Source organism: Lithobates pipiens, unplaced genomic scaffold (genome assembly GCF_037356315.1).
Source record: "Lithobates pipiens isolate NorthernLeopardFrog02 unplaced genomic scaffold, aLitPip1_a1.2 Scaffold_16, whole genome shotgun sequence".
In the NCBI taxonomy this organism is placed as follows: Eukaryota; Metazoa; Chordata; class Amphibia; order Anura; family Ranidae; genus Lithobates; species Lithobates pipiens.
This window is the reverse complement of record NW_027507748.1, coordinates 552,642,021-552,654,048: the sequence shown is the minus strand read 5'-3', so window position 1 is coordinate 552,654,048 and position 12,028 is coordinate 552,642,021. Positions and strand designations below refer to the sequence as shown.

The 12,028-nt window shown below is 43.3% G+C and overlaps 1 pseudogene; it reads left to right on the top strand.

Annotated features, from left to right (window-relative positions):
• The first annotated feature begins 1,178 nt into the window (after nt 1-1,178).
• Nucleotides 1,179-1,297, top strand: LOC143985186 (5S ribosomal RNA; annotated as a pseudogene).
• The last annotated feature ends 10,731 nt before the right edge of the window (nt 1,298-12,028 follow it).

Below are 12,028 nucleotides of genomic sequence, written 5' to 3'. Positions count from 1 at the left end.
GGAGCATCTCCATTGTCTTCGTTCCATTTGTGTACAAGTCCAGGAGGCTTTGCGTCATGCTAATGATAGGTACAGACTCCATGCTGACCGCAGATGCCTGCCTGCGCCTTCCTACCAGGTTGGGGACAGGGTCTGGCTGTCATCTCGCAACCTCCGGCTTCGTGTTCCCTCACTGAAGTTTGCACCTCGGTTTATTGGGCCGTTCCGTATCCTTTGCAGGATTAACTCAGTAGCTTACGAGTTGGACCTTCCTCCTAGTATGTGCATCTCTAATGTCTTTCATGTCTCCTTATTGAAACCGTTGGTCTGTAACCGATTTACCACCTCGGTGCCACGTCCTCACCCTATTCTGGTTGAGAACATGAGGAGTATGAGGTACAATCCATTGTTGACTCCCGTAGGTTCCGTGGGCGCATACAGTACCTGGTGCATTGGAAGGGGTACGGTCCGGAGGAACGCTCCTGGGTTTCATCCTCTGACGTACATGCCCCTGTTCTCCTCTGCGAGTTCCATAGACGGTTTCCCCTCAAGCCCGGTGGCCCTCCGAGGGAGAGGTGTCATTGAGGGGGGGTACTGTCAGGGCTGGCTTAGCCCTTCCTACTCTGGGCTGGCTGCTCAGCTGTCGGCTAATTGCCAGCTTTCTTCTCTTTCCACAGTTACCAGCTGTTCCCGGTGATGCTCGTCTGACCTGCCTATTTAAAGCCTTCCTGCTCACTTTTTCATTTGCCTTTGCGTTGGTCACATCACAGGGAACCATCTCCTGCTGTTTGTTTCAAGACTGGCTTGCTGACATCCCACCTGGCTTCTTATCCTGCTTGCGGTTGCTCTCCTTGGATCCCTGACTTCCGGCCTGGCTGATTACCCGATCTGGTTAATGAACTTTGGACTGGCTAACTACACGATCTGGCTACAGGACTCTGGCTATGCTTGACTACGCTTTTTTCTATTTACCTTTTTATTTTTATTAATAAACAAGTGTGATTTGATTGTACTTCTGTCTCAGTCTGTTTCATGGTTTCTGACACTATTCAACTTTGCATGAGGTTGACAGAAAAGATGGTGGCTTCATTCGAGGTTGTTCCTTATGCTCAGTCTCATTCTAGACTGCTGCAAAACAGTATCATTCGGCTTGAAATAAAAAGTTCAAGCTCTACATTCTCAATGTGTCTGACTGCAAAGCCTATGGCCACATCACCCTGATAGCGCTCGATCTCGTCTGATCTTGGGGGCTAAGCAGGGTCAGGCCTGGTCAGTATCTGGATGAAAGACCACCTGGAATTACCAGGTGCTGTAGGCTGGGTGCGCCGGAGCCTCAGTTTATGGTTAACATCCAAAAATCTGCAAAGATGAAAATCCTTCCTTTAGTTACCTGGGAAATAGTAACAACATAAGCCAACCTTTTTTTGTTTAGGTTGGGGGACATTCCAGCAAGAGGCAGCTGTCCAGGAGAAGTGGCCTGGATCAGAAATGGCCTTGCCCATTAACATTTTAGAAATTCAGGCAGAACACTTGGTCCTGAGGGCCTGAATGCTCAGTTTAAGGTATTGTCCTGCTATGATTCAATCCATTATGCCACAGCAATTACTCTATTAATGACCAAGGGGGCACAAGAAGTTGTGCGGCCCAGAGAAAGGTGAATCTTATCCTGTCTTGGGCAGAAAACAATGTACTTTGCCTTTTGGCAGTTTTTCATTCTAAGGCCGCGTACACACGAGAGGATTGTCCGTCCAACTTAGTCCGCTGAAATGTGTTTCAGCAGACAGTCCGCTTGTGTGTGGGCTTCAGCTGACTTTTTCAGCGGACAGTCTGGCGGACTAAGTCTTTCGGAATTTCCGTAATACAGTCCGTCCAACTTTGGTTTCAGCGGACAGTCCGCTCGTGAGTAGGCTAGTTGGACGGACTAAGTATGGCGCATGCTCAGAAAGGATTTACACGGCCGAAGGTTGCATTGCAGTGTATTGGACGTCGTATTTCTAGTCCCGTCGTACGTGCTGTACACGTCATCGCGCAAGCTTTCAGTGGACTGTCTGTTCATTGTGTGTGGTCAAGTCCGTTCATTCAAAAGTAGGACGGACTGTCTGTCGGATTGTCTGACGGACTTAGTTGGACGGACAATCCTCTCGTGTGTACGCGGCCTAAGAATAGAAAATTGGCAGGCGGACTACTCGAGTCACTAGCAGTTGTTCCTGGGAGAATGGTTCCTTTACCCCGATATCTTCCTGTCAATATGTCAAGGATTGGGGATCCCAAACATAGATCTGTTTGCGTCCAGGATCAAAAAAAAAAGATCGGCAACTTTGTGTCAAGAACAAAGGATCTGCTAGCATGTGGAACGGATGCCTTGCTATTCCCATGGATTCGGTTCTCACTGATTTGTGCATTCTCCTATTCTGCCTGCATCCACGACTTCTTCACAGAATCAAGCAGGAAGGGTAGTCGTTGATTCTTGTGACCCAGGAAATCTTGGTATGCAGAGATCGTAGAGATGGCAGTAGGGAACCCATGGACCCTACCTTCACGGTCAGACCTTCTCTCATTAGGTACGGAGTTCCATCCTACTTTACCAATGCTAAATTTAACGGTTTGGCTATTGAGGCCCACACTCTGAAGAAGCGTGGGCTGTCAGGTTTGGTAGTTTTCTACATTGGTTAATTCAGAGCCGGCCTCCATGGTTATATATTACGTAGTCTGGGAAACATATGTCTCCTGGTGTGAAACCAGGAGCTGCACCCCAGGAAATAAGTCTAGGTAGAGTCCTTGACTTTTCCACAGATGGGGTGAGAAATGAAGCTGGCATTGAGTGCTTCCTAAGGACAGGTCTCGGCCTTATTGGTATTATTTCAATGATCATTTGCTTCCCATTCTTCAGTCCATAAATTTATTCAGGGGGTAACACAGCTTAATTTCCGGTTAAGTAACCCCTGAAGCCTTGGGACTTCAATTTAGTTTAGTCAGCATTACCAAACAGCCTTTTTGGGCCAATACAACATATTCCCTTTTTTTTTCTGGTAACCATATCTGCTGCAAGAAGGGTATCAGTATTCGCTGCTCTTTCTTGTAAAGAGCCATATTTTTATTGTTCACAAGGATAAGGTAGTATTGCGTCCTCATCCTAAATTTTTACCAAAGTTTCTCAAATTAGCTGAATACCAGCTGAAAAAGTTGTTTTTCTCCCCAAAGTGTCTCCTCCCTGCGTTCATTTGCTGTCACTGACACTTTCCTCCCATTTTCTGTGTTTCTGAGCTCTTTCTGCTATTCTTTTCCATGAGTGTAATCACTCCTTCCTCTCAATCCATATAATGTTTTTATCTAAACCAGGATATTGTTCTACCATCTTTTTTCCAGAACCCTGTACTTTGGAAGAAAAATCACTACATTTTTTTGATTTGGTGAGAGCAGTCAATGTCTACTTATAGGCAATCGCTCAGATTCGGAAAACTGATGTTTTTTTTTCGTGTTGCCTGAAGGTCCTAAAAAATAGACAGGCAGCATTGAAATCTACTATTCTAAATAGATTTGACAAGTAATCATTCAAGCTTATGGTTCAAAGAGGTGGATTCCACCCTCTCAAATCAAAATGCACTCCTCTAAGGCTGTTAGTGCTTCCTGGGCAGTGCATCACCATGGCTCAAATCTGCAAGTCCCCAACTTGGTCTTCTGTCCATACATTTACCAGATTATATCAAATAGATGTAAAAGGTCATGAGGATGTTGACCTTGGGTGCATTGTACTGCAGGCTGCAATATAAGTCCTCTTGTCTCTTATTGCCCTACTTTTGTTGTGTCGCTTTCTCTTCAGTTGGCATTGCTATGGGACATCCCACATAGTAACTACTATGGCTCCGTGTCCCGTGATGTACGATAAGAAAATAGGATTTTTAAAACAGCTTACCTGTAAAATACTTTTCTTTGAAGAACATCACGGGACACAGGGGTCCCTTCCTTTTTTGATATACACGTGTATTGCTTTGTTACAAAACTGAGGTACTCCCAGTAGTAGGAGGGGTTATATAGGAAGTGTAGTTTTTGGCTTAGGAGCGGGCCAATGTCCATCACCTGAAGGTGGCCTATAACTACATAGTAACTACTATGGCCCTGTGTTCCGTGATGTACTTCAAAGAAAAGGATTTTACATTTAAGCTGTTTTAAAAATCCTATTATTTATCAACATTAAACCTCATTTGAAACATAGTTGCCCAATTAAACAGTGCATTGAGGTCAGCTTGTAAATTGGAGACATCCTGTAAGGATATAATTTCACTGCATAGCTTGGCGTCATCTACCATCATGGTTTGTTTGTCTTAGAAAATTCCTGTGTTGTTGCACAGGCTTTCAATGGAGTCTGCATGTGGTGGTTTCAAAGCACATTCCGCAGGCATGTTCCACTGTTGCCAGAATCAGAAAACCTGTCCCAAGAAATGCCATGTAGCCATCGCTGGAGTTAATTCATGTAGGCAAAGAAGCTGCAGGAGATCAGCAGCACTGAGATGTAACAAAAAAAGTAAAAATTAAGAACAAAATAAAAAAAATGGCAGTTGTTTATGAAACAGTGCTTTACATATGACTTATCTGTAGCATAAAGCTGTGTATTTTTAACTTGACTTAACTTTAAAATGTTCTAAATGTTTCTTATAAAGAATCATATTTCTAGATTGTAAGCTCTAACGAGCAGGGCCCTCTGATCTCTCCTATATTGATTTGTATTGTAAATGTACCGTCTGCCCCATGTTGTAAAGAGCTGCACAAACTGTTGGCTCTACATAAATCCTGTATAATAATAATAATAATTTCTCTGTAGGAGGGCTTATTCCAGCTAGGCCAGCACGAATGTACTTTTGGAAATACTCTTAACCTGAAAATTATCTAATGTACATTTCTTTTGGTAGTTTCTTGGAAAGTCACAGACATTTGTGCTTTCTCAAATTAGCTGAATACCAGCTGAAAAAGTTGTTTTTCTCCCCAAAGTGTCTCCTTCCTGCGTTCATTTGCTGTCATTGACACTTTCCTCCCATTTTCTGTGTTTCTGAGCTCTTTCTGCTATTCTTTTCCATGAGTGTAACCACTCCTTCCTCTCAATCCATCTTTATTTCCTGCTTTTTAACTGCTGCACTGCCAAAGGGAAATTTCTCAGTGTGCGCCCATGCATGTTTGCTTGTTCTGCTCGCTCTCATTTCTTGTTCTCTGCACTTCTCACACCTTCTGTGAACTTCCCTGACCCTTGCTATCAAGTCCTGTTCCTGCTCTTATGTTTTTGCTGTGGGCCCTCTCCCCTCCCCTGCTGCTGGTTCTCCTGCTCCCTTGTCTGTTGGAGTATGTTAGTCTTTACCGCCCTGTAGCTGAGCTCACGATATCTGCAGATGTTCTGGACTTATGCCTGAAATGTTGACGTCATAGCGATGATGGGTCAAAGAGGGGCGGGTGAAGGGGGCACAGCAGCAGCCAGTTTCATCTCTCTGTGAGTGGCAGAAATAGTAATAAAAAAGTAAACAGTTCAGTTGTTTTTCTCTAGCTTTTAACATCTACTGTATTGCTCCAATATTTTTTTTCTCTTTCATGTAAAACGAGTAAACATGAGCATGTAATTCAGCGAGAAGAACAGAACAGATTATTTTAATATAAACACAACAATTTTTTTTTTCTTTAATCCGTTTTTCCCTAAGCATATGATTGAGCTGAGCCTATACATGTGCCAGTGTTCCATTATCACAGTGTCCTCTAAAAGTTCATTTTTCTTGCAAGGAGACTCTAAGTAGTGCAGATGTTTTTTTGAAGACAACAGAACATGTCTTTCCTGGTGGCGATTCCCTTGTTCCCCCCCTTTCCAGTCCAACACTCCCCGTTCCCATACTAATAGTTCTATTTAAATTTTATTGCTACATAGAAATAGGAAATGGAGGTTTACCGCTTTGATACTTTTATAATATTACTGCTGTCCATCCCAGCAGAGTTGTGGACTCATGTATGACCTTAGGGTAACCTTTCCCAACCAGGGAATCAGTGGAACCCTAGAGTTCCTCCAGAGGTTGCTAGGGATTCTTTTAGCAATTAATAATTTCTGCCTCCCATATAATTAACCACTGACACCAACAATGTTTGTAACGGGGACATCCCCAAATGTACGGGGGCATGTCTTAAAGTGGTTGTAAACCCTTACAACCAACTTTGACCTACAGGTAAGCCTAGATTACCTACACGGTTTAGGAGATATTTGCTAAAAGACAGGCACCGCTGTCTATGGCGCATGCGCTGTAGACAGCGTCGCGCAGGCGCACTTAGCGCGCCGCGGTCAACGGCGATATGCCGCGAGTGGCGTCTCCCGCGCGCATGCGCGGGAGTGACGTCATCACGGCTTCGCCGAATGACAGCGGCGGAGCAGCGAGAACCACCGAGAAGATGGATGCGCCGGACTACAGGGGACAGCAGTGACTTTGCTGGCTCCTGTGTCAGGTAAGTGACACATAATGGACTACTATGCGATGCATAGTAGTCCATTATGCTTTACCTTTGCAGGGAATGAAAGAGGAAGTAAACTCGTCAGGGTTTACTTCCTCTTTAACTGACCACCAATATGACGGAACATAAATTTTTCACTGTCTGCTTTTCCTAGTTTTAGCGGCACTTTACCATCGTTTTAGCGGCGCTTTTCGGGCACTAAGGAGGTATCTTTAACCCCTGCTAGTGGCTGAACAAAGGGTTAAAAGCGCCCGGGTTGTGCTTCTGAAGCACTTTTCAGGCGCTTCTGAAGCGCTGCCCATTCATTTCAATTGGCAGGGACAGGGTAGGAGCGCTGTAAACAGCGCTCCTACACCCCCCGAAAGATGCTGCTTGCAGAACTTTTTTTTCTGTCTAGCAAGGGCACCATCCCAGTGTGAAAGCACTTGGGCTTTCACAATGGGGAGGCATGAGAGGCGCTTTTCAAGAGCTTTACAGGTGCTATTTTTAGCGTTAAAACGCCTGAAACAAGCCTCAGTGTGAAAGGGGTCTTAGTATGCCACAGCCTTATGATTTTGTCTATTCTTCTATATCAGCCTACATTATTATTAGCAGTGATTCCCTGGCTGAGACCTGAAAGTTATTTTAAAGGTTCCTTTGTGTTAAAAAATAAAAAAAACACTTATCCCCCCCATACACACGATCAGATTTCCCGCCACAAATGTTGGATGTGAGCTTGTTGGCAGAAAGTCTAACCATGTGTATGCTCCGTGGAACATTTGTTGTCGGACTTTCCACCAACAAATGTTGGCCAGCAGGTTCTCAAATTTTCCGCCAACAAATTTTGTTGTCGGACTTTCCGATCGTGTGGATAGAATGCTCGGAATCAATGCTCACCAAACACAAAATTAGCAGAAAGAGCCCAAAGGGTGGCGCATGACTATTGATTCTTCTTTTTTATCGACTCACCGTACGTCTTGTACGTCACTGAATCATGAGAAAAATCTAGTTACCCTTGCAGTGGGACTTTTCCTGCACTGGAAGGGTTAAAAGCTATTTTTTTGTCTAGGGGGAACATAAACAGCAGTTTTACATACCTTATCACTTGCTCATGCAGGCTTCCTCCTCTACCTGCTGCCACCAGTCCCCCGAAGCTGCTTCTCTTCACCACTCTTGGTGAAGAGTTTAGGCACTCTGTCATCATCACATACAGTGCAGGTCCTGCATTGTAAGTGAGAATGCGGAGAGCTGGTCCACAACAAGAAGAAAGCACAGGCTGTTGTGGTAGCGAAGGATAAGTATAACTGCTTTTTAATGGTACCCTAGACAAAAACAAAACATTCTATCTATGCAGTGTGGGCAAAGCTCCACTGCAGGGGTTACTTTATATTGTCACCAAGGTTTAGCTTTAGCTAAATGTGTTAACTTATTTTAGTGTCTAAAGCTACAGTGAAACCTTGGATTGTGAGTAACACATTTTATGAGCGTTTCGCAATACTAGCTATTTTAATTAAAAAATCCTGACTCTCTTTGCGAGCATTGTCTCACAAGATGAGCAGGATTCAAGCCACTGGGGTGTGCAGTAACACATTTGGCCAGAGGTGCGGGGGTGCCGGTGATGCTCGGAGACACTTGAAAACACTCCGTTCCTAAGTGTCTTTGAGCATCTCCAAGTGTTCCGGGTGTCTCCAGCACCCCTGAACCTCTGGTCACATGCGGTACTGCATAGACAGAGTGGAACTGATTATCTGAGTTTCCATTATTTCCTATGGGGAAACTCGCTTTGACGAGTGCTTTGGATTACAGGCATTCTTCTGGAATGAATTGTACTCGTAATCCAAGGTATTACTGTATTAGAAATATTTCTAACATGTTGGAAAATTGGGTCCTACGGATATTCCGACGGAATCAGTCCGATGCATACCACACACAGACGGATTATCCGACGACACAGTCCGATAGGACACATTCCGACGGATTCTCCGACCGTGTGTACAAGGGCTAAGCCCCTGTACACACGGTCGGAGATTTCCACAACCAAATCCGTCGGACTTTGCCCGTCGGATTTTGTCCGTCGGATCTTGTCCGAAACTGTTGCATACACACGGTCGGACAAAGTTGGCGAAAAATCCGATCTTTCAGAACGTGATAACGTAATTTTGTTACGATGGGACTACATTCAGGCTAGTAACCAATAGCTTTAATGTAGGAATTTGATCTGAGCATGCGTGGCACTTGTTCCGATCAAAATTCTCTACACATGATCGGAGTATGTCCGATCGGCCCAGTTGGTCGGGAAATATTTCCAACATGTTGGAAAATTGGGTCCCGACGGATATTCCGACGGAATCAGTCCGATGCATACCACACACAGTCTGATTATCCGACGACACGGTCCGATAGGACACATTCCGACGGATTCTCCGACCGTGTGTACAAGGGCTAAGAGTGTTAAATATTTATTAGATGACTATGGGGTTGATTTACTAAAACTCTAGAGTGCAAAATCTGGTGCAGCTCTGTATAGAAACCAATCAGCTTCCAGGTTTTATTGTCAAAGCTTAACTGAACAAGCTGAAGTTAGAAGCTGATTGGCTACCATGCACAGCTGCACCAGATTCTGAGTGCTCCAGTTTTAGTAACTCTGCCCTTAGGCCTCATGCACACTGCACGTTAAAATAATGTTATAAAAACGTCAGTAGCTTTGCAGTGAGTTTTTCAACTTTTTTCCATGTTTTTGCAGTAGAATTTTTTTCTATTTTTTTTCAATGGATCAAAAACGTTAAAAACTGCTGGTGAGCGAGGTTTTTTTGAGTGTTTGTTGACATTTATCAGCGTTAGAGCGTTTTTATAGCTGAAAAACTTCTCTCAGAACTCATTCGTTTTTTTTTTTTACTGCTCAAAAACGCCACTGCCCAAAACTGCTGATAACAGCCTATGTGTGCAGGGACACATCGGATAACATGATGGGGAGTTTAATGACTGTTAAAAAAAACGTCTACAGCCAAAAAAAGCTGCTGCAAAAACTTCAAAAAATGTACAGTGTGCATGAGGCCTAATATCTATTCTTCCTAGCTGTGAGAACTGTTTTGCCCATAGCGTCACTTTATCACCCATTAGAGCAGTGGAAGAATCCCACTACTGTTATAGTATCCCTTTCATGAAATAGCAGGTCCGCTATGTATGAAGTAAAAGAAAATACCTTTTACTGTATATACAATTTTTCTGTAGTGTTTATAACCTAGAGTTCTCTTTTATTTGAACTTATGATCCATATAGTTTTATTGTGTGAGAATAAACCATTAGTGGGTTCTCAGAATATCTTTACTTGCTTGGCATTACGCTGTGAATGGGATTTGATAGACGCAGGACTTGGAAATCCATTGCTTATGGCTCTCTGCTCGGTTTCAAAGTAAATTGCCTTAAAGGAATTGCTGCTTTTAAACCACACTTATAAATGCTGGTTAGAGGTTTGGCAACATTTGGGTGATACCACTAATGGCAAAACAGTGTAACCAGCTCAGACAATGAGTCATCCGCTAGCTGTTCTCAGTGAGCCATTGTAAAGGCACGCTGAGACTTGGGCTTTGCATTTGAGTGTTTGTCCTTTGTACTCTCAGCATTCCAATGACTTTTTAGCCTGTTAGTACACTTTACACTAACAGCATTTACTTGTGATGAGTTCCACATGTGAGGGGTTTTAGGTGTTCTCTTACCCAGAAGCATGGTGGGTGTCCTGGACACTAAAAGCACAGATACTCATGAGTTATTTACACTGGCATTCTGACCACATTCAACATCTGCATCACTTATTGGTGCCATTATTATTAATGAACATACAGTATATATATATATATATATATATATATTCTTTTTATATATACACGGGTATATTTAGTCATATCTGACTCTCTGTGATTCTATGGGCCATCTCTCTGGGTACCATGCTTGATATGCATGAAAGCCTTTTCCATTACATTTTCTTAGCCATTTTTTTTTTTTTTTCCCAGGTAGCTTTCCAGGTCTTTCCTCTATCATCAGTTAATTGGGCTTGGAATTGGCTTGCAGAATGTGTTAACACATTATATGGTAAGAGTAGCCACTTTGGGACATGGTTGCTTTCTATATAATAGTGAATTGATTTCTGGATCTTGTAGAAAAGGGTTGTATCTTGAGACTTCATTATTTACTACAAACTCAGAACATTATGAAATATTGTTTTTTTCTTACAATATTGTATCCTGAAATATCCAGAAGCATTTTGCTGTACACATTTCTTACTGAATGTTTCATTTTTCCTGGAATTATCATTTAATGCCGTGGTATCCCAGACCACTAGCTACCTGGTGGTTTCACTCATGACCAGTTTATTGTGTGGTGCTGCTGCTCACAATGGTGGTGGTATCCACGAGGTAAGTAATACACATAGGTCTTTACACAGAAACTATGGCAGATGAAAGTTTAAACACAGTTGTTAAAGAGGAACGTCAGTTAACAAAAAAAAAGAAAATAAATATCAGTAGCAACAAATACTGTAGCTGATGACTTTTGATAAAAAGACAATTGACAGCCCAGGGATCCAGTGCTTCACCCGAGCCAGCTTGCTGGTCTTCGTGTCCCCGGTGCTGCCATGTTGTCTGTTGGAAGCCCGCTGTGACTCCCTGCAGCTTCATTTTCCTGCTGGAAGGCGAACCTCCGTCCTAGCCTCAAACCAAACACAGAGTGGTGCAGGTTTTGCTGAAGAATATCCCTGTATTTAGGACCATCCATCTTTTCCTCAACTCCCAGCCCCGACTGCTGAAAAACATCCCCACAGTATGATGCTGCCACCACCATGTTTCACTGTGGGGATGGTGTTCTTTGGGTGATGTGATGTGTTGGGTTTGCACCAGACATATCATTTTCTTTGATAGGCAAAAAGTTACATTTTATTCTCATCAGACCAGTGCACCTTCCTCTATACATTTTGGGAGTCTCCCACATGCCTTTTCGCAAACTCAAAAATTTTTTTTTTGCTGAAAGTAATGGCTTTCTTCTGGCCACTCTGCCATAAAGCCCAACTCTATGGAGCGTACGGCTTATTGTTGTCCTATATACAGATACTCCAGTCTCTGCTATGGAACTATGCAGCTCCTCCAGGGATACCTTAGGTCTCTGTGCTGCCTCTCTGATTAATGCCCTCCTTGCCCGGTCCGTGGGTTTTGGTGTGCGGCCGTCTCTTGGCAGGTTTGCTGTTGTGCCATGTTCTTTCCATTTGGTTATGATAGATTTGATGCTGCTCCTAGGGATCATCAAAGATTTGGATATATTTTTATAACCTAATCCTGACTTGTACTTCTCAATGATATTGTCCCTTACTTGTTTGGAGAGTTCCTTGGTCTTAATGGCAGTGTTTGGTTAGTAGTGCCTCTTGCTTATGTGTTGCAGGCTCTGGGGCTTTTTAAAAAGATGTTTATATGTAATGACAGATCATGTGACACAGATTGCACACAGGTGGACATCATTTCACTAATTATGTGACTTCTAAAGGTAATTGGTTGCACCAGAGCTTTTTATGGGCTTCATAAAAAAGGGGGTGAATACATACGCACATGCC